This window comes from Myotis brandtii, unplaced genomic scaffold (assembly GCF_000412655.1).
Source record: "Myotis brandtii unplaced genomic scaffold, ASM41265v1 scaffold904, whole genome shotgun sequence".
Lineage (NCBI taxonomy): Eukaryota > Metazoa > Chordata > Mammalia > Chiroptera > Vespertilionidae > Myotis > Myotis brandtii.
Genome location: NW_005371715.1, coordinates 1118762 through 1141182, shown reverse-complemented (window position 1 = coordinate 1141182; position 22421 = coordinate 1118762). Strand labels below are relative to the sequence as shown.

General features: G+C 38.3%; 1 pseudogene; it reads left to right on the top strand.

Annotated features, from left to right (window-relative positions):
* Positions 1 to 21946: 21946 nt before the first annotated feature.
* LOC102243346 lies at positions 21947 to 22204 on the top strand (annotated as a pseudogene).
* Positions 22205 to 22421: the final 217 nt, after the last annotated feature.

Here is a 22421-nt window from a genome sequence, read left to right as displayed (position 1 = left end):
AAATATACTATGTGTGGTGCCTTCTTTCAGCTTTTCTAATCTGGAACAGACTGCTCCCATTTTAAGAAAATTACTTGGAGTGCAAAGGATACTTCAAAATGAAGCAGACAGATATGTTTTTTTTTTTTTTTTTTTTTTTTTTTTTTACATTATAGCAATCAAATTTTAGAGTAATTTTCCTCTTACTTAGAAGCAAAATACTGCTAAGGGAACAGGCTGTCTTCATCTGGCTTATAGTAAACATTTGCCACTTAGGATTCAGGAGCCAGTTGGATTTTTTAATCTTTGCCAATAGACACTAACACATCTCTGATAAATGATGGCAAGCCAACAGGGAAAGAGCAAATTGGGGGGAGCCGGAGGCCCAGCAAAAAAGCAGGCAGCAGAGCAGAGAAGAATAACCATCATCCATGTGCCCCGGGGGCAAATTTTCAGCAGCCTTCCAATTGCTGCCATGCTATCCCCCTCAGTCTGCCTTTTGTCCTGGCTCCCAAAACTCAGCCTGGGTGAGTTTGTTCATTCAATCACTTATTCAACTATTTTTTATTACATCAAATAAAAATACAGATATTTTAATCCAACCCTTCTATGTCAACAAAGAAATAAATATATACCTGATTTCAAGTAACTTTACATAATAAATGTTGGCAATGTTCCAGAATTGACTGGTATGAGATCATAACGCATAATCAGCCAAAAATGATATTTTCTTTTTGGCATTTCTAGAACTCATACCTCCTGTTCTCAATAAATAGTCAACAACCTAGCTGGCATGGCTCAATGGTTGAGCATTGACCTATGAACCAGGAGGTTATGGTTCAGTTCCTGGTCAGGACACATGCCCGGGTTGTGGACTCGATCCTCAGTGTGGGGCGTGCAGGAGGTAGCCGATCAATGATTCTCTCTCATCATTGATGTTTCTATCTCTCTCCCTTCCTCTATGAAATCAATAAAAATATTTTTTAATAAGATAAATAGTTAATAAATTTTTGTTGAGAACTTACCATGTGGCTGGTACTAGGCTCCATGTTAGGAATACAATGGTAGTCAAAACAGATATAGTGTCTGTCCACACTTGTTTATAGCCCAAAGGAACACCAGGATAACTAATCAGGGAATTACTTTATGGTGTGATAAGTACAGGAGAAATTCAAGTAGCTGATGATAGCATGTTAGGAAGACCTAATTAGGTCACCTAATTAGAAAGCGTATCTATCTAATTCTCCATGGAACCCACTGTGTGGGATGAAACTTTTTAAATCAAAAACAGTTTCCTGGAAGAAATAATGTCCTGGCTGAGAAAAGAAGGATGAAAATTAGACAAATGAAGAAAAACTGGAAAAGCAATCTAGAAAGGGAACAGTATGTACAAAGGATCAGAGGTAGGCATGGTCAAAGGACCTGAAATTCAGTTTGGCTGCACAGCCTCAAGTGTAAGGAAAAGAGCAGCAAAAGATGAGTGAGAAGTATAGGCAAGTTCTACATATTAATCAGGATTATCTAGGTTATTCTCAGTTAGCAACTAAATGCTAAAATATCAGTGATTTGACATAACTGGTTATCTCTCACTCAAGATACATATCCATTGTAAGTTGGAGTCAAGCTAGTAGTGGTGGGGTGCACACAGCTACTTAGGGATGTAGGATGATGGAGACTCACCATCTCATAGCTGTAATACCTGGGGTGCCTGGCTTTCCTGGTCACCTTAGCACGGAAAGAGACATCTGATGGTCTCATATATTTCAGCCTAGAAGTGATATACATCACTTATACCCACAGCTTATTGGCTAGCACTAGTTACACGCTCCCCAACACCACTCCCACCCCCACCCAAAATTATAAGGACCTAGAAATCTAGGAAAGCAGATAGAATGTTTATATGAGCTGTGTCTCTGGTATAGTCATGATATTGATGGCCTTTGTAAATCATGTTTCCACAGTTTGTGATTTGTTCTGAGGGCAATGAAGAGCCAATGAAGAATTTTGAGCAAGATAATCAAGGGTTCATATTTTTATCTTTATTTTATAGCACTGCAGGGTTTCCTGCCCCATTGGCCCATTGGCCCTTCTTTTTCTCACCTCTCCTCTAATTGGATAGGGGTTGTTCAGAGTAGTCACCATGGAAGGAATGCTAATCGGGAATTAAGATCCACAGGAGAACAACTGATTACCCTTCATCCCTCAGTAAAAAACATATGCTTTTGAGTGCCTCGTAGAGCAAATGCCCCAATAAAAACTGAGCTCCTACTTATGATGCAGCAGCTTTGGGAAAGATGGCTCAGTCATGCACGGACATGCTTTGTTAAATAGAACTAAATGAAGGAGACACCATGGGTCCTGAGCTCTGAATATAAAGAGAAACTACTGTTATTGGCATGTCCATTCCTTTCCTCTAGACATCCAGTAGAAACCCCATGCCATCAGATCACAGTTAAAGAAGGGCCTCAGCATAGCATCCACAGTCAGTCACAAACCCCTCAGAGGTAACTACTTGCATATGGGAGGGAAAATTGGAGGGAGAATGGATAAGTAGTTAATGTCATTTCTTTATTTATATTGCCAATAAAACCATGTCTTTTCCATTTTCTCAATGACTGACATTAACAGAAATGTGTCTAAGCAGATGACAGCAGGTCCTCTTGTCCTGTGGTCAATATCTAGTTGATTATCAGAAACTCCTCAGAAGATTTTTAAAAAAATACAAAGCCCTCAGTTATGCACTCAATTTACTGAACCAAATTCTAGGAGTAGGACCTATAAAGCTGTATTATTTTTAATTTGCCAGGCTTGGAATATGTTGCTCTAGTGCAGTGGTTCTCAACCTTCTGGCCCTTTAAATATAGTTCCTCATGTTGTGACCCAACCATAAAATTATTTTCATTGCTACTTCATAACTGTAATGTTGCTACTGTTATGAATCATAATGTAAATATCTGATATGTAGGATGGTCTTAGGCGACCCCTGTGAAAGGGTTGTTCGACCGCCAAAGGGGTCGCGACCCACAGGTTGAGAACCGCTGCGTCTAGTGAATGTAGGAATTATCCACCATGCAATTATTTTCTATCTGAAGAGCCACTATGACTTTTAGTCATTTGCAGTTCTTCTCATTATGTAAATGTGGGATGTCTCAACTTACCTCTCCCAAAGAACCAGAGAGCTTACCTCCCCACTGTTGAATTTCTGTGCCACATTGCATGTGGGGAGGCACTCAGCAGACATCTCAAAAATACAGAATAGAAAGCAGCACAATCAAACTAAACTGGTATTCTGGATAGAGATGAGTCTGATACAGATATCACAAGGAAAGAAAGAGCATTTCTCCCTAGGGCACAAACCTATTTTTATATTCAAGCTATTCTCTTTTGGTAGACGGTGTCATAAGCATCACCAAGCTGAATCTACTGTATGACAGGTAGTCTTATGTGATTGATTTGAGAAGATTCACTTTTTAGACACATTTTCTCAGCCCTCATAGGGAAGTTGTGGAGGGGGTATGACAGGGCTGACCAGCAGACCCTGAATGACAGATGAATGGATTACTCTGACACAGCATTTGCTGTGAAAGAGAGGGCTAAGGGACGGCCTGGCTAAAGGAACCAGGCAGCCTCAATTGCCTGACTTGTTAGACTTTTATTGTAGCAGCAGTTTGAGATAAAGTTTATCTTTTAGATATAATCAGTAGGGTGAGTAATATTGAGAGGACACATGTTTTTAAAATGTCCCTTAAGCAAGGACACCCAAAGATTAAGTATAAGGATTCCAGTAAACACCTAGGAGCCTGCATGTGCCCAGATTTGTTTGGAAAGGTCAAGGAATAATTAGGGGCACCGCCTTTGACACTCCCCTAAGTCAGAATTCGGATAAACAGGCAGGTGGCCTTCCAACGCTTTCCTTTTCTCGAATGTCCTCTTTACAAACTTTTCAACCAAGTCTCATGTGCTCCCCAGCAGGGGTATTTTTATTTGTCAGGTTGGCCACCAAGGTAAAATTGTGTTTTATTGTTGCATCAAGATGAAAAATAGTTGTATTTTTTTTCCCTAAATATGTGTGCCCTTTATCCTCATTCTAGCTGTGTTTTATTGTTGCATCAAGATGAAAAATAGTTGTATTCTTTTTTTTTCCTAAATATGTGTGCCCTTTATCCTCATTCTAGCTATCTCAAGTTCTATTTGCCTTTTACATGTTAAGTTTTTTGCTTTGCATTTCATACACATTTAAATATTTTCAGTAACTTCATGTCAACACAGAAACCCTATTTGGAAATAGATCTCACTTTGCAGGAGGAAAAAGATGGAATTTTTTTTGTCCAATGGAGAACCAAGCAAGTAGCTATCAAAAGTAATGGTTGTCAAATCTGTGTAATTACACTGAAACTTCCTAATATAAAATTTTACTATTTTTCCAATCACAAAGATAATATATGCTCAATGCTGAAAAAGTTAGAAAACATCAAATTACAAAGGATGAGATTGAAATCAGCCTTTGGGTCCACTACCACATACTGGTTCACAACTCCATTCCAATCCCCTGTAGCTACCCGGCAGCATTTTTGAGGATGGACAGCTGAGGAGTAGAAGGCTCATTGAGTTCAGTGTCCATGTATATCTTCACTTCCACCAAGCAGATGTGCCCACACATATTTGGAAGAAGGAAAGAGGTCGTGTCTGTACCTCTGCTCTCTGCTGTCCAGCGCAGTCCCGCTGGTGTTAGTCTTTCTGCTGCAGTGTAACAGAGATGACAATGTCTGTTCCCTGGCTTAGTCACTGTACCATTTTGCTGGTGTGAATCTCAGCTGAGGTAACTTGGTCCTGGAGCCAGCAATCATGGCAACAGCTTCTAGATCATGGCAGAGAAAACAGCCAACCTGGCAAGTCTGAGAGTCATTTCTGGAAACCCAGTCAACAGCCTGCTTCTTTAGCCTTTACAATAATTTTGTAAGCACATACTTCTCTTATACATTTTCTTTCTAGAATATCTTTTTTTTACCTGCAACTGAACTTACATTGTATTAATGATAATCTCATAAATCAGGGTAATCACTATTAACATTTCATTGTCCCTCTTTATAACTATAGCTGTATACTAGTATATGTGCACACATGTAGTTTTTTTAAGTGGAATGGTATAGAATAGTAGAATATTATTTGCAACTTAAGAGAAAAGTTTATAATGGAAAATAAAGAGGTGGATGTAAATCAGTTTAAACTCGCCTGTAATATGGGTGCCTGTGGTCACAGGAAAACTGTTTGAATCAGAGTTTACAGTAGTAAGTAGGTGGTCACAGTACACTATGGCCTACTTACTGGCTGAGGAAATACCTTTCTTTGTTCAAATGTAGCCACCACCCTTAATTCCCACATTAGGTTGACTTTGGTACTGAAAGAAGGATGTTCATATCAGGACAAACTTTGCCTTTTTCTCTAGACCCCACTCTTCTGTGAAATAACTTCTTCAGAAAAGCAATGTCAAACAGACTAGCATTTCTTCAGTGAAAATCTCCCAAGGTGAAGTCTTTTCAATACAACTTTTTGATGCTATTTGAAATTGTTTTTCCTGAAAGACAAAGGTTACTACAAATTACCTCATCACCATAGGTTTGCAAAGTAATCCATTCATCTGGAAAATGTTAAGTGGTATCAACATATGACCCATGATAACTCTTATTACAGTAAGAAATCATATAGAAAATGCAGGTGATAGTGGTTATCATCTGTCCATCTTGTCCAAACCTAGACAAGCAAGCAAAGGAACTCAGACTTGCCCGCAGAGTATGGCATTATACCTGAAAGCATAGTGTCATCTAGGGAAAAAGAAAGGTCTCTCTCCGCCATTAGTTGAATGTCAACAAAAAGTCACTGTGGGATAATACTGCTTCTTTAATTCCAAGAAAGATTTTCTTTCCTTACTAGGTGACAGCTCTTAATTAAGTATTATATAATATTTTCACACTCATGCTGGACCTATCAGCACATATATTAAGCTTTCTGGTAACTTAAGAATAAAGGCAATTCCCAAATTGCCATTTCTTTTAAAACCATCACTGTTTCTCTTAATTTTCCAGAGGAAAAGGAAGCATAAAATGGAATTTGCTAATATTGTATTTCCTCTGCAAAATCTATTAAATTGAGTAGGTAAGCATTTTAAAATATATAGAATGCCAGCCACATTGGGGAGAGCTTCATATTTCTAAATGCATTCAGATAAAATATCTCCCCACCATAAATACTTACCAGTAATATTTATTTCAACAGTAAAACTCTGTTTATCCAAAATTATTTGTTTGTATGTGAGCATACACACATACCCTTGTACACAGGGTGACAAGTATATATTCACCAGGGAAAGTATACACCAGCACAGACTAGACTAAAGTTTAGAGATAAACATTTTGAACAGGCTTTTTCTTTATTCAGATATCCCACATTATCTGAGGATTGTAGTGCAAATCATCCCCTTATGACTAGAAATGAGACATAACAGATTACATTAATTCTGCTAAATGTTTACTGAATTAAACTCCTCTCCTATTTGTGCTGGACACAAGCAAGTCAAAAGTAGTAGAATAGCCCTAACTGGTTTGGCTCAGTGGACGGAGCATCAGCCTGCGAACTGAAGGGTCCCGGGTTTGATTCCAGTCAAAGGCACGTGCCTAGGTTTCAGGCTCAGTCCCAGTAGGAGGCCTGCAGGAGGCAGCCAATCAATGATTCTCTCTCATCATTGATGTTTCTATCTCTCTCTCCCTCTCCTTTCCTCTCTGAAATCAATAAAAATATATTTTAAGTAGTAGGATAAATGCTATAATTATACAGTATAATAACCTCTAATATCCATATAGTAATTTATAGCTTAATAACTCCTTTCACCCAAGGTATTATATTTAATTCTCTAAATCTGTGAAATAACTGATTTTTACCATCCCCATTAAAAATAAAGTTCTGAAAAGGGTAAATAACTTATTTAGGGTTCAGTATGCTATCTGTACTATAAACTTAGGATTTGAGAAACTATTTTTTGAGCCACACTTTCAAATTCTCTCTACCTCATTTTAGCTCTGGTTATCCATTAACACCCTCTCTCATACACCAACTCTCTCTTTTTTTCTTAATTTTTTTATTGATTTCAGAGAGGAAGGGAGAGGGAGAGAGAGAGATAGAAACATCAATGATGAGAGAGAGTCATTGATCATATGTATGCCCCCTACTGGGAATGGAGCCCACAACCCAGGCACATGCCCTGACAGGGAATCAAATCGTGACCTCCTGGTTCACAGGTCAATGCTCAAGTACTGAGCCAGGCCGGCCGGGCCACCAACTCTCTCTTAACTACTCCCTCTAACTTGACATTCTAAAAGGCACCCAAATGCCTGGCTTCATTTCCTAGACTCCACTTATGCTTATCATATTCATACTCTTCTCAGCTTCTAACCCTTTAAACTAGCCTAAATTACCCATAAACCACAAGCCCATGATTACTGTGGATACATATTGGCTGCCTTCGTAACAGTCCTCCTCAGCTACTTCCTTGACTGAATGGTCTTGAATTCATTTGGTGTCTACCTCTTTCCATAACAGGAACCAAAGAGGGGTTACCCCATTCTCAGTTCCAAGGGTAATCCTGATAAGGCTATGCCAATAATTACAACCCCATTTCTTTGGCTAGGGATTGGTTTAAGCATGGTTACATAACATAATTCTGTCCAATGAGACATGAGAAGAGAGTATATGGGAGAAACTTATGGGGAGGTTTTCCAACCTTGTTTTAGTCTCAATTGTGTTCTCCCAAAATTTATGTTGAAGCTTATGAAAGGGGCCACATGCTAACCTAACAAGCTCAGGGAAGGCCTGCATGGCGGTCTTGCAAACTCAAAGACCTAAAGTAACCACAAAGGATGGTCTGAAATTAAACTTTAACTAAAAGCAGTTATGGTTGGTAGTCTCGTCCTAGGCCAGTATCTTCACTGACAAGGTCAACCTTTACCTTAACTGAGCCTATCTGTCTTTTTGCATCTATGATAACATATCCTTGAAATGTCTGGGTAACTTGTAACTTCCCTTTTTCTGAAACCCTTAGGGCACAACCTAATGTGCCTGGCTGCCAGGACAGATACCATAGATTCCTTCATTGTTATTGTTATCATGTTAATTGTTGACTTTTAACTATCCTGTACCCATCTAAGTAAAAGAAGTATGTGTCTATCATTTTACTCTTTATCCAATCCCAGAGTTTTCCCTGCTTTGCTTTCTCCTGCCTCTCTAATCTATCACCAATGGATTTCATGTAACCCACCTACAGCCCATCCTTTGATTGCAATGTATAAAAACAGATGAAAAACCGCCATTCTCTGGAGCATTATCCCAATCCATTGAAATTCTGCCTCCCAGCAATTGTCAACAGTTTGGCTCAAATAAACTCACAAAAATTTACAGGTTTGAATGTTTTTACATTAACAAGCTCTAATCCCCAGTTCCTCAAAATGTGATTATGTCTAGAGATAGGGCCTTTGACAAGATAATTAAGGTTAAATGAGATCATATGGATGGGCCGTTACCCAATCTGACTGGTGTCATAATAAGAGACAATTTGAACACACAAAGAGACTCCAACAAGAGAAGAAAGCCCATGTGAGGATGCAGCAAAAAGGTAGTCAGGACCACCTGCAAGCCAAGGAGAGAGGCCTCAGGAAAAAAGAACCCTGCTGACATCCTGATCTCAGATTTTTAGTCTCCTGAACTGACTAAATAAATTTCTGGTGCAAGCTGCCCAGCCTGGTGCTTTGTTATGGCAGCCCTAACTAACTAATGCAGGTCCCAGAGCTAAAGATAAATAGTATTAATAATGGTCAGGGAACAACTGGCTCAGAGTGCCTTTGGAAAAATAAGAGTGACCTTGTGGTTAGTCTAATGTGGTTGTAACAGACAAAAAGGCATCAGAACAGAAGATAATCTTGTCCTTAATGCAAACCTTGTGCTTTCGCTCAGAAGTCATCTTGGGATGCACATATTTAAGCACAATGCACATGAAGTAATAACTCCTGCTTAGTTTATAAAGATGAAATACAAATAGGAAGAAGAAAAAAGAGAAAGAAGGAGGAGGAAGAATTGGGAAAGAGCTAAACCAAGCATGTCAAACTCGAGGCCCGCAACGAATATTTTTTTCGGCCTAGCCAAAATAACGGTATGTATGTCATGACTTAATTTATACAATATCCTGTTATACATAATTATTAATAACGAACTACAATGTTTGCTAATGACTGATTACTATAATTGTGTTGTGTTCATTTCCCTTGTGAAAGGGCGAGGGCTACGCCCTCCATCTTGCCCCAGGGTAAGGGCTAGGCCCTCCATCTTGCCCCAGGGTAAGTGCTCCATCTTAACTTGGCCATGTGCTTGGCAAGGAGCTTCTTCCCGGAAGTCTAAGCCTCTGCTAGCCACACCCAGGAACAAGACACCGACTTGCGCCTGGCCAATCGGCAAGGCCACAGCCCTTTCTCCTCCCCTTACTCCAACCCCCTATAAAACCCCTCTCCACACAGAGTTCTCTCTCTCTCTGCGATTACTCATTTATTTCAGCCTTTTGTATTCAGCATGTCTCTATCAAAATAAACCTACGTTTCTATGAAAATTGAAGCTTTTGTTTTTTTGTGGCCCACATAAACTTAAACCTTGTTTATTTGGCCCGTGTTAGCCTTTAAGTTTGACTTGCTTGAGTTAAATCTTTTAAGTGTTAACTCATCTAATTTCTAGAACCACCCTATGAGGAACTAAATGTACCAGTATTGTCCCCACTTTGCATAGGAGGAAACTCAATAACAGAAAGATTAAGTAAATTGTCTAGAGGCACACAGTAAGTGGAAGAGCTAAAATAAATAGCAGGTCCGTAAGAAAGAATCACAAGAAAATTTAAATTTAAATTTTTAAAGACTCTATTTTCTAGTACTACTCTTACATTTTGTTACTAATTGAGTAGAAAAGAACCTTACCTTAATTTACATTTTCAGATAGACAGGGGAGGATATTGGCTCTGATTCATTTCTTATCTTGTGTTTCTATGTGCTCATTTTTAAACAAGCAAAAGTAACATACACTCAAATTATAACACACCAGACTTATTCTGGCAAAACAACCCATTGTCTTCTTCTGCTTCTACCCTTGACCCCATTGCAAAATCCACACAATCTGATATAATAGGGAGAGAGGAAGGAATAGGAAAATTTGAATAAACTGTGTGGTTTTAAGCTTAGTGAAAGCATGGCTTATGTTCTGAACAATGATTCTTTGTGGTTATCCCAAATCCTATTTGTATACTGAACTCTAAACATGGTTGCATTTCAATACGAAGTATGTAAACCAGTGAACAAATTATATTTTGTGACTCTATCTTTACCAATGGAAAAGATCATGTCGCTACAATTATTCCAATACAGAAATACACAAAGGTGGTGTATGCAGAAATAAATTGTTAAAGATCATGAAATGCAATCATTTTAAAATTATTTTTGGCAATAAAAATAATATTGGTCAGTGCTCTCTGGAAATAAAGTGCATTAATGATAAGCACATGTTTCAAAATTTAACTCCTTTTTCTACCCCAATCCAATAAGAGAAAATGTTCTAGGTTGAAATTAATATGGCCTGAAGAAAAGTCACCCGCTGTGAATGCTAAATAGGGAGACTGTGGAAAGGGAAGGGAAAGCATCCTATGGGTGTCAGAAACTGCATAAGAGAAAGAATAATTCTACAGCTGAGGGATTTGGGTTCCTTCTTTATGAATAAGCCTCTGTAGGCTTTGCTTAGGTATCTATTATTTATTAAGCTCCTGAGTGTGTTTGCTGCAGGTGGATTCTTTTTAGAAAGAAACAGAAAAATCTAAAGTTTAAAAAAATATCAGATTTAGAATAGTTGAAAAGAGGAAGAAAAAGATTCTATACATTTGGGTTAACTGTTATCTCCATAAGGTACATGATTTATTGCCAATTCACCATGTCAATGCTAGTGATACTTCTTTTATTATTAGCAGGGAGCATATTATGACAGACAAATTGAATTTTTTTTATTGAAAATCAGAATTGAATGAGTTCAGATAATGTCTTTTAACTTTCTTAATTTACTCCATTCACTCAAATTTTAACAATGTGAGTTGGAGAATATGCACTACTTTTACTTTCCCTTTGAATTACAGGCCTCAGTTAAATACACAAACAGCATTACTGAATATTGTCAGATCACAACTATTGCTAATAGAAAGAATATTTACACAGGTAAGACTCATTTAAGGTCACATGAAATGTCACTTTTTTTAAAAACATGGTAATAGAGACATATTTGCTGTTATATAATTTACTTATATAGATGCCGTTAGTAGTCAATCTTATGTGGGTCTCAAAAAAAAAAAAACCCAAAACATGACATTTTCAAATTATCTTAGTTGTTGTAGGTTTAAAGATACATAAGGAAGTCAGGTTGTATCTTAGCAACTACTCAGCCAGGCAGCTGGAATTCCAGTATAGTTTATTCAAGACACATACTAACCTTGGAGTACTGACAGCAGCTCTCACACCCAACAACAATACCTGCAGAAGCCTGTCCAGTAGTCAACCTCTATGGCTTCCCATGACAAGGACTCCATCTCAACTTCTGACTGGGCTGATCTTCATCTCTGTTTCTGCTACTTCTCTGACTGCATTATGACTTCTGAAGCCTCAATGGGTCTCTTAGCTTCTGCTCTCTTTTTAAAATTTTCCTCCAGAAATTCCAAAGAGAGATCAGCTTTGTGAGTCGGTCAACACACAATATTGACCATCCTTATTGGGCAGAGTGTAGTAATGGGCCATTTCATAGACGAATGAATAGTACTTTAGCTTTCCATCTTGGTTCAAGGATCAATCTCTTCAATTTAAGTCACCTGGCCCCTAAGAGAAGGAGTCACGTGATACAAAAGCATGATGGTCCAGTGAGTATATAAACACTTCCCGTTGCTTTTCACAAAATGAGGCTATAAACATGGAAACTTTTCTCGGAAGAGTTTCTGGGCATGGTGGACACATACGGGAATGTGGTCTTCTCTCCAGTGTATGCTTTCTTTGAAGATATCGGTGACATTAAAGTTTAAAATTTTAAAAACAACAGTGCTGGTTTTATCCTCCCACACAAAAGTTGTGATTACACTTAGTTATTTTCAGGATTTTCTTGCTTTCAGCATAGATTTAATTCTCTATTAATGTATTGCTACATAATTGTGATGTAGATTTCATGTTTATGCCCTTGTTTTACCAATAAAAATAATCCTTGTTTTGTTTATTTCTTGCAGAGTGCCTGCTATATAGAAGGTACTAACTAGATGTTGATCAAATCCATGGAACAAATCAATGATAGAAACATTTGGGTTGATTTTACTAAGGAGAGCCTCAGCTTCAAATCTGAAAAGTGAGAAAACCAGTTTGGCAGGAGCAGGAGTCCTGGGCGTCGAGTCTATTGGGCAGACACACTGTTAACCTAGAGACAAGAACATTTCCTTCTAAGCTGTCAACTTGTTCAGGATTCCAGGAATGTGGGAAGGGCAGGAACAGGAGGAGTATAGCAGAGACCCTACCAAAAGATTAATAAAGTGGAACCTTAACCAGAAGGCTACCTTGCTAGACAACAGTAGACATCCCCCTAGCTTAATATAAGATGTGATACAATCAACTGCCCTACATCAACATATTCATGACTCATTCTTACAAATGTAGTTTCTGTAAATGTTCTAATGTAAATGCATACATATTTCCAATAACTTTTTAGGGAATAACACTGTGACTTGGGGCATTTCATATGGAGATGCAATTAAACTGGCATTATTGGTTATTTAATCCCCAAAATTAATATCATGTAAAATAAAACACAAATTTAATATTAATAAATATTTGATAAAGCTATTATTAAAATACACAGTGAATATATTAATATGTAAATATAACTGGATGTTTATTGGTTTTTCCTACCTGGTCATAGGTATATTCAAGAAATTGTTTTATAACAATGTCCTGATTATGCACAGGCATAAACTCAAAGTTGTTTGCATTCTCTAGCTATTAGGACTTATAAGATTTATATACATAAACATCTTATTATTTCTATTAGGATTGGTTTATTAGAATGTACACATACATGAATCCTATTGATTCTCTGTGTGTGTACATATATGTGTGTGTATTATATAATAAAAGCCTAAGTGACCTTTACGGTGGAACGACCAGAACAACCTGTTGCTATGATGCACACTGACCACCAGGGGAAAGATGCTCAATACAGGAGCTGCCCCATGGTGGTCAGTGTGCTCCCACAGGGGGAGCACCACTCAGCCATAAGCCAGGCTCATGGCTGGTGAGTGCAGCAGGGGTGGCGTGAGCCTTTCCCGCCTCCATGGCAGAGCTTAGGAGCAGCGAGCTGAGCAGTAAGGAGCAGTGAGCAGGTGGGCAGTAAGGAGCAAGGGATCCCGGACTGCAAGAGGGCGCAAGTCAGGCTGAGGGATTCCCTACTCCCAGTGCACAAATTTCGTACACTGGGCCTCTAGTCTATATATCATATATATCATATATATATATATATTCCCAGTGGGAATGACATTGTATGTATATGTATACACAACACACACAAATATATACTCAATGTGCGAATATATACATTTTATTAACCTCGGAGGGAAAGCTGCCTTCCAACTGATGCCAGACACTCCCGCTTCTCCCGTTTGGGTCCGAGTCCCCAGCGATTCGCCCGTATCTGGAGCTCAGAGTCTGAGACTCCCCCCTGACCGAAAACGACAACCGCGCTCTCAGCCACCAGCCCGCTTTGCGCGCGCACCTCCGCACCTGAGTATTTTCCACACTGCGCCTCCTCTGAGCCTCGGTGTGCTGTTATTTTTCCTTCTAGTTGAAGAGTCTCTCCTCAGCCAGCTTTCCTGTGGTTCTGGGTGATGTCCGTTCCGTCTTTTAGTTGTATTTTTGAAGTGGTTGTTTGCGGCAGCAGTCTCCGGTGTTTACCTATGCCGCCATCTTGGTCTCTCCAGTTCTGTTTCTTTGGAGTATATCTGGGGCTTTAGGAAGTTAGAGTAAGGATGATGGGAAAGGCTTATTTACCAAAAAGAGTTGTAGTGCTTCCAAGGAATAATACTGACTGTCCCAAAGATCTTCAAAGTTTTCTTGGTTAATATCTATGTTTGTGATTTAGAATTTTCTCTTGCACCAGGAATTAGGTGTGAGCCAACATTTATGCATTGTTTTCAGTTTTAGGTTAGATATCAAGTAAGAGGATAGCAGATGAGGGGAAAATATGCCAGGGCATGAAAGATAGATATATCAGGACATAGCCTTGGCTTGTGTGTTAGCTCCTTCCAAAATACTGTCTCTCCACCATTACTGAATTTTGAAAACTGTTCTTGAGGACAGTCTTCGATGTATAGTTCCATTTTATTGCTCATGCTACTGGTTTTAATAATAATAACATAAATTTTTTATTGAGGCTTTATGAGCACTGGATATTGTGCTAAAATTCTTATCAAGCATTATTAAATATGCAAGTACTAAATGCAGTTTGGCAATTAAAAATGCTAAAACAAAATATTTTATGTAACACAGATAAGGTAAGCAAACAAAATAAATCAGAATAAAGTGAGTTTTTATCATAACCTAATAGTAAAGGCAAAGAGAAAAACTAAAAATAGTGATTTTTCAGGATTATTGTTAGAGACTTGAAATAAGAGCAAATTAGAAGGAAGGAGTATTGATTAGAAAGTCATTTTCTGGCTTAAGTCACTGGAGAAAGAATAGAAAAATTTAGAGGACATTATAATTCCTACAAACCATTATAAAAATTCTGAAAAAGGAAAGACAGTTTCTAGGGCAGGGGTGGGCAAACTTTTTGACTTGAGGGCCACAATGGGTTCTTAAACTGGACCGGAGGGCCGGAACAAAAGCATGGATGGAGTGTTTGTGTGAACTAATATAAATTCAAAGTAAACATCATTACATAAAAGGGTACGGTCTTTTTTTTTTTTTAGTTTTATTCATTTCAAACGGGCCGGATCTGGCCCGTGGGCCATAGTTTGCCCACGGCTGTTCTAGGGTAAAATACCAGTGTTGAACACCCAAATTATAAAATTTAAAGCAATACCTTATATCATAGAGGTTACTGATTAGCAAGCACCCCTCCTTAGTTAGCACCTGTACATTGGGCCTTTATCAAATTAGCTCTAATTGCAACTTCTATATCTCAACAAAGGCAACATAATCAAGAATAGTTATATACTTTTAGACCTATTCTAAGAAATGAATAGATAATATTATAAAATTAGTTGGAAACAATTAGTTGGCATTTGTTACAGAAATGATTGTTTCTTCTAACATCTAATTTTTACCCTTTCTTTTATCTGTGATGAATAACATTGCTTTATGAATAACATGAGCCAGCCCTGTTTTAACTAAGTGGATCATTGGGCTAGAAATAAAGTTTCCTGTGCTGTATTTCTAGCTCTGAGTAGTTCTGTGGCCTTAAGCAACCTTCATAGCAGGAATGTCAATCATACCAATCAAAATTAAAATGTCACTTTCCATCTATAGGATGTATTGCATAAGAATTGTTAAATGAATACCCTTCTTTATGTAAATACAATTAAAATGTCATAAAATTATTTCTACATTATTGTCATATTTAAAAACCTGTAATGATTTGTCTAGTATAATAGGATAACATAATAAGCTTAAAAAGAAAAAATAAGACTGTTGATTATCCTTTAAAGTTAGTAATTCTTATAAAATTATGCAGTAGCTTTCATGTGTGTATATATGATTCATTTACATTTAGCTAAATGATCATGATTATCTTGAATATTAGAGGCAAGAGGATTCACTACACTTAGTGGCAATTAGTCTTTCCATTTAGTTTTTAATAGTTTATTAATTTGCTTGGTTAAATTTAAATTTTAGAAATGCAAGGAAAGAGACTTTCCTCTCTCTTGGGATGATAGAATAAATTACTTTTCCCTATTCCTCCCACTAATTACAATTTTTTTTTAAAAACCCTGAACATTAGATATAAAACAAACATAAGAAAGTTCTGGAAGATGGAGAGTAGAAGGCAGACAGGCTATGAACCTCAGAACCCAAGGAACAACACACAGATGAGGTAGGTACCTGGTCTTTCTTTTTGCCTCATATATTCCTAAGGTAGAATGGAAGAAGCCAGCAACTGGGAAAGACCAATGAGCACAGACTAAAAAGACCCCCAAAAGCCTGCTCCTTCAAGCCAAAGGTCCAAGGAAAGGGCAATCTAACAGGACAGAAAACTAAACTTCCACGCGCGGTATCAGTGGAGATCATGGGGTTGTCTGAACTTCCACCCCAGCCCAGCAGTAATGAAGCACCCTTCCCTGTCCCCTTCCCCACTGGGGTGCAGCCAGCGGAGGCCCTGTGCAGAGTCAGGGCTTTCACCCCCACCGCCCAGAGGTAATGAGGCCACCCCGCACCCCAGGGTCAGGGGAAGCTGCCTGGAGAGCAATAAGGCACTGAGGGTTCTGGCCCAATCACAGGCAATTATAAATGCTTCACCAGGTCGCTCTCAACAGGGAAAGCTGCCTCCCTCGCTCACAAACTTGGTGCACAGCCAATGCTCTGCAGATTCTGAAGGGAGTTGCAGTCAAGGACTCAGTCCCTCAGGGCTGGTCTTGCTCCTCTGCTAATCTGATTCGTAGCCCAGGCTCCTCCACCTGGAAGGCTCCTTACTGGGAACTTAAAGACACTTTTCTCCACTCTGAATACACAGTACTTTTCTACTCCTAGCCCTTCCCTCCTTTCCTGCGCCCGCCCGACCCTTGGGTTCATAAAATGGCAAGAGCCTTCAGTTCAGCAGAGAGATGATGCCCAGACTCTCACATCAGTGTTGATCCACATGACCCTCACTGGCACCCCATTCCAGAAAAAGCGAGAGCCAGCACTTTCTCTGGTTTAGCCATTCATTTATCCTATCCAAGTGAGTGATTCAAGGCTTGACTGCTGCATTTATTTTGGCTTGTTGCTTTAATGGGCAACACCTGGCAGCTCATCTTCCTCCAGCTTAGCTAGCACCCCTCCCAGGGAGGGAGGTATGGAAGGCCTGGTCAGGAGCCAGAACTCCCACACCCACCCGGCAGCAGCAAGGTGGTGTCCCTCTTCCGCTGTTGGAGGGGTATCCGAGAAAGCTGGCCGTAGCAGGAGGTTTAAAGAAGGTGCAGGATCTCATAACATAACACTCAAAATGTTCAAGTTTCCATCAAAAATCACCCTAAATCTAAGATCCGGGAAGATCTCAAACTATAATAAAAAGACTTCAGAGATAATAAGATTACCTGACAAAGATTTTAGAGAAACCAACATAAGAACATTTCAGAGCAATTATAAGCACACCTGAAACACGTTTTTCAAAAAGAAAATCTCAGCAAAGAAATAATGTCACCAAAGTAATAGAAGACATGAAGAAAAAGTAAGTATTCTTGTAATATCAAGAAGGAAAGAAAACACATAGGTCATTACAATAGACTTTTCTTCTCTTGGGTTTTAAATTATGTTGAAGCGACTTAATTTAATTAAGTCTGATATGATTCTAAAATGGGGAGAGTACAGGAACATAAAGGATAGTAAGTTTTCTATGTTTTATTCAAACTAGCAAAACGAGAACCTCCGTAGAAGTTTTCTAAGTTTTGCACATGTAACATAATACTAGAGCAACCACTCCAAGGTCTATACAAAGAGACACACTAAAAAATAATATAGATAAATAAAATTGGAATTTAAAAATTGTTCAAGTACCCTCCAAGAAGGGGAAAAATAGAGAAAATAAAGAGAATACAAAAAGAAAACAAAAATATTAAATGGCGGACTTAAATCCTAATATATTGATCATTGTATTAATGTAATTGGTCTAAATACACCAAGTAAAAGACCTCTCCCTTCCCCCTATAAAAACACAAACTATGATAACTCAATACAAAATGAATCAAAAAGATTCATTATAACTATTAAGAAAATTTAATTCATAATTTAAAAATTCTCAGAAAAGAAATTTCTAGGCCAGATGGTTTCACTAAAGAATTGTACAAAACATTGAAAGAAGCATTAACTACACAATCTCTTCCAGAATGCAGAAGAGCAAGGAACACTTCTCAATTTATTTTATAAGGCTAGTGTTATGCTGGAACACACAAAGTACAAAAAAAAAAAAAGAAGAAGAAAGAAAGAAAGCTGTAAACCATGATTTGCAGACCACATATCCAACAAAGGACTAGTATTGAAAATATAAAAACAACTGTCAAAACTCACCAGTAAAAAAAATAAACAATCCCATTAGAAAACTGGCAAAAGATATGAAGAGACATTTTACTGATGACTATAAGCATATGAAAAAAGTTCAACATGATCAACAGTCAGGAAATTGCAACATGAAAACCACAATGAGGTATAACTATGCCATTTCAAAATGGCAACATTTAAAAAAAGTGACATTAAATGTTAGCAAGGATTCAAGAAACTGGATCACTCAGTGATTGCTGGTGGGAATGTAAAATGGGGGCAGATTGAGAGTTTCTTAAAAAGCTAAACATGCAATTACTACACAACCCAGCAATTGCATTCCTAGGTATTTACCCCAGAGAAATGAAGACTTGTGTTCACACAAAAACCTATACATGAATGTTTATAGCAGCTTTATTCATAATAGCCAAAAACTGGAAACAACCCAGATATCTGTCACTGAGCAAATGATTAAATGAACTGTGGTATAGCTACCTTGTATGTCATGTAATACTGTTCTGTAATAAAAATGTATGGACCTTTGATACTTGCCACAACTTGGATAAATCTCCAGATAATAATATGTAGGAGATGGGCAGAGCCAATCCAAAAAAGTTATACACTGATTCCATTATGCAACCTTCTTGAAATGATAAAATTATAGAGATGGAGAGCAGATTAGTAGTTATCAGAGGTTAAGAGGTGATAAAGGTGGATGTGGATGTAGCTATCAAAGGCAACAGGAGGGATCCTGGTGATAATAGGAAGTTATGTATCTTGACTCTGTCAATATCTTAGATATGATGGGTACTAGCGTTTTACAAAATGTTACCATTGGGGAAAATGGGTAAAGCATACAAAAGATCTCTCTGTGTTATTCCTTACAACTGTGTGTGAATCTACAATTACTCAAAGTTAAAATTCTATTTTTAAAACTTTTTTTAAAATGCAAGGGAAAAGATGACAGTCCTCAGCCAGTTAACATGACAAGGAAATACTTGGGGGGAAAAGTGGCAGTGCCTTCCGTCCCAGACTATGACACCACAATTTTTCTCAAACTACAAAGAGGGGTTATTTTACATTGAATTTCATAACGCATGTTAACTTCCTAGCATCCAATGTTTATGGCCCACAGGAATTTGGTTCTCCCTTTTGATTCTACAATTCTGATACAAATTAAATTTATGCTGATCCAACTAGGAGTTGCTAAACCCCATAAAGCAATTAGAGTCATAAAGAGATGCTGTAAAATTGATACTGAAACTGTTCAACCCGTAATCTCCCACCCCTCCACCTCCTTCACACACACACACACAAAGTTCTTGTCTTCTGTGCATGTGCTGAGAGTGTATCCCAGGGAACCGTGGGTTGCATGAAGGTCTTGATTTTAAATTCTCCTTCATTAAATATAAGTCAAGAACAAACTATTACCGTGACTTTCTGAATAACTACAGCATAAAATAACTAATGAAACAGACATGCCCTGTTTCTCCATCTTTCATAGTTTGGGGCATTATCCTTTTGTCTGCAGATGAGGGTCCAACACTAAGGAACAGTTATGTAAAGACTGACCGTTGACCCTGGAGGGGTAGCTCATTTGGTTAGTGTCCTCCTGATGGTCCAATCCCCAGTCAGAGCACATATATGAATCAACCAATGAATGCATAAATAAGTGGAACAACAGACGGATGCTTCTCTCTCTTTCTCTTTCTCTCTCTAAAACCAATTAAAAAAAAAAAAAAGACTGACCCAATAAATAAGTGGAACAACAGACGGATGCTTCTCTCTCTCTTTCTCTCTCTAAAACCAATTTTTAAAAAAAAAGACTGACCCGTGGGAAGTTATTGACCTTTTCTCTTTTCACAGTCACTTCTTTTTTTTTTTTCCAAGATAATAAATACCATAGCCATTGTTCTGCTGCAAATCTGTATTTTCCCTCACCCCAGGTGTAGAAAACTAAAAATATAAGCAGAGGCAGATTGAGGAAGGGGGGTGGCAGTTCAGGGGGAGGATATTCCTGATCTGCCTCCACAATTTAAAAAGTCTCAAAACAGAGTGTCAATTATTTAATGTGCTAATTTGAAATGTTTGGAAAACAAACATGCAGAGCATGAAAACAGTTCATCTTAGTTTCCAGTCAAGTCAGTTCTCAGTTTTACACTCTAATCCTTTTCTTAGTAATTCAGTGTTTTTTTAGTTACTAAATTATTATAAATGTGTTTTTCTCTTTGTGGAGAGCTTGGTTAAAATAAGATTATGAAAAGGAACACTGTCTTCTTGTGACTAAATTATAGAAAGCTGTTATCATAATCAAATTGCCTAAATGTTAAAAATAGTCTCACTTCCTCAAAACTCTGCACACAACTGAAAACCAATCTGAGGTAGAACGAGTAGATGAAATTTACATCTATCAGTTCAAATAAAGTGTAGCCTCCCCTAGAGACCTGTTTTCTTCAAGTTGTGGATTTAAGAAGCTATTCACATAACCTAATTATCTCTACAGCCCAGTATTCAACAAATAGCACAATAAATAGTAACACCATCATTTTTAATTTGATATATAATTGAAGTCATGTGACAAAACATAAATTATAGCATTTAGAGTATGCTGTTTTCATAACAAAAATAATTTGTTGAAAAAATAAAACAGCTATTTTTGTGATTTTCCCTCAGACTTAGACCAGCATTCCAGTGGCTCTAGGTGTTCGATTTTTTTGTAACCAAACACTACTATTAATAACACCTCAATATAAAAACAAAATGTTTTCACAATAAAACAGGTCTCCTACCCACCTTCTTCTCCCACAAAATGCTGCTTGTATTCCAGCTTGTGTCCTCCTCCCTAAGTAAATCTGCTGTTAATTTTGTGGCTTGGGGAACAGGTATTTGTCTACAGGGCTGGACAGATGACTGAATAAGCACATAATTCTTTTAAATAAGCAGGACATTCCAACACAGCCCGCATAACAACTTCTAGGTACTCAATCTTGTGACCCAGAACTATCTGCAAATTTTCTGCCGTTATTCACTCACTCACATTCAAAGGAATGTCCTCACATATTTATGACTGGGAGAAAAATCAGAGTCTCTGATGTTCAAGTCTGACAAGATAAAATTTTGTCTCAGAAGCTGTACTGAGAAATTTTTTCATCTAATGAAAGTATAGCAAGTTCTTGACCTCGGCAAAGGTCAAGGAAAGCAGGGGGGAAGTCAATGTTTAACTTTAATCATTCTGGAAACTTTTTTAAAAAATATATTTTATTGATTTTTTTTACAGAGAGGAAGGGAGAGGGAGAGTTAGAAACATCGATGAGAGAGAAACATCGATCAGCTGCCTCCTGCACACCACCTACTGGGGATGTGCCCGCAACCAAGGTACATGCTCTTGACTGGAATTGAACCTGGGACCCTTCAGTCTGCAGGCCGATGCTCTATCCACTAAGCCAAACTGGTTAGGGCCATTCTGGAAATTTTTTATTTAAGTCAGCAACTATTTACTGGGAGCACACTCTTTGCTAGGTACTATATGAGGAATTGCAGTCAGCATAGCCAGGCATGGTCCCAACAGTATAGATTGTCTAATCAAAGACAATCATCAACACATTGAGCAGTGAGCTACTTCAGGGACATCTTTAGGAGTCAGCAACATGACAGAAGACAACAAGACCCCAATCAAGAACTAGCAGACTGCCCTTCTTGACAACCCCTTCCCTAACCAGACCAGACCAGGAACTGTTGGCAGAATTAGCTGGACTTCCACTGCTGTGAGGAGACAATGACCACTGAAATGGGTGATGTCTCCATGTGTGAGTGGTACCAGTAGGTGAACTAGTCCCTCTGCCATGTCCTGGATGTCTGCCTGGGATGATCACGGGGCAGAAGGCACATTTCCTGAAAAGATCTGAACTAGCTCCACCCCGCCTCTCCTCTGTCCTCCACACTTTTCCCAGGAAGGTGAAGGGGGATCTGGGTATATCCCATCCTGAGATCTTGAAATATGGCTTAACTCATAATAAATACTTGTTGGAAAAGTGTAAAAGAAAGACAATTATCAAGCAGGTATTACAAGTAGAAAAAGTATGACAAAAGTAGCTCTGGCTGGGTGGCTCGGTTGGAGTATTT